Below are 1,493 nucleotides of genomic sequence, written 5' to 3'. Positions count from 1 at the left end.
TGAGATCATATGATACATGTCTTTCTCTGATTGACTTATTTCACTCAGCATAATACCCTCCAGTTCTATCCATGTCTTTGCAAATGGCAAGATTTCATTCCTTTGGATGGCTGCATAATATTCCATTGTATATATATACCACTTCTTCTTTATCCATTCATCTGTCGATGGACATCTTGGCTCTTTCCATAGTTTAGCTATTGTGGACATTGCTGCTATAAACATCGGGGTGCATGACCCGTTTGGATCCCTACATTTGTATCTTTGGGGTAAATACCCAGTAGTGCAATTGCTGGGTCGTATGGTAGCTCTATTTTCAACTTTTCAAGGAACCTCCATACTGTTTTCCAGAGTGGCTGCACCAGCTTGCATTCCCACCAACAGTGTAGGAGAATGATTAACATAACATAATAAAATATAAAATAATAATAATAAAATAAATAAAACAATTATTGATAGGTATGTAGTTATTGCCATTTATTGATGGTTTTCTGGTTGTTTTGTACTTCTCTGTTCCTTTCTTCTCTTGCTTTCTTTCCTTGTGATTGGCTTTCTTTATTTTTTATGTATCTATTATAACCTTTTGGTTTGTGGTACTGTGAAGTTCATACATGATATCCTAAGTATATAGCAGTCTAAGTTGATTGTTATTTAAGTTCAAACACATTCTAAAAGAACTTAATTTTTACTACCCCCTCCAAAGTTTATGCATATGTTGTCATATTTTACATATTTTGATTTTGTGAGTTCCCTTAACTTTTAGATAAATTTGATTTTACTATTTTTATCTTTTAACCTTCATACTAGCTTTATAAGTGATTCTTCTACTGCCTTTACTGTATATTTGCTTTTATTCATGAAATTTTTTCCTTTAATTTTTACTTCTCATAAATTTGATGAAATGATCTTGTATATTGTCATCTCCTGTGTAGACTGTGTGCACCTGGTGACTTTGGCTGGCTGGCTGGAGCTGTGGCTATTACGGGCTGGTGGTCTTGGGGCACTCTGTGTTACGGCTGCTCTTGTAGGATGGCTGGAGCTGAAGTGGGCATGGGCTAGGGCAGTCCTAGGACTCTGCAAAGTGCACCCTCACCAGACACCTGAAGCCAAAGTGGATGCAAGACAGGGTGTCCTGGGGCTCTTTGTGCAGAGGTCAACCTGGCCAGATAGCTGAAGCTGAAGTAGATGCAAGACAGGGCTTCTTGGGGTGCTTCACGTACAGGACCCACTGATGATGTGACTGGGGCTGAAGTGGGCATCAGCCAGGGTGTCATAGGATGCTTTGCACAGGGGTTGCCTTGGTGGGGTGGCTGGAACCAAGATGAGTGTGAGTATGGGCTGGAGGGCGGGAGGTGGGTCTCAGGGCACTCTGTGCAGCAGGCACCCTGGCAGAGCAGCTAGAACCAAAATAGTATGGGCCTGTATGTTACAGGGTGCTTTGTGCCTGTGTCACCTTGGCAAGACAACTGGTGCTATAGTGAGTGCTGACCAGG

The sequence above is a fragment of the Leptonychotes weddellii genome, chromosome 2, assembly GCF_054177405.1.
Source record: "Leptonychotes weddellii isolate Sample4059 chromosome 2, ASM5417740v2, whole genome shotgun sequence".
Taxonomy (NCBI): domain Eukaryota; kingdom Metazoa; phylum Chordata; class Mammalia; order Carnivora; family Phocidae; genus Leptonychotes; species Leptonychotes weddellii.
The sequence above is the reverse complement of the archived record's forward strand: the minus strand, read 5'-3'. Positions refer to the sequence as shown.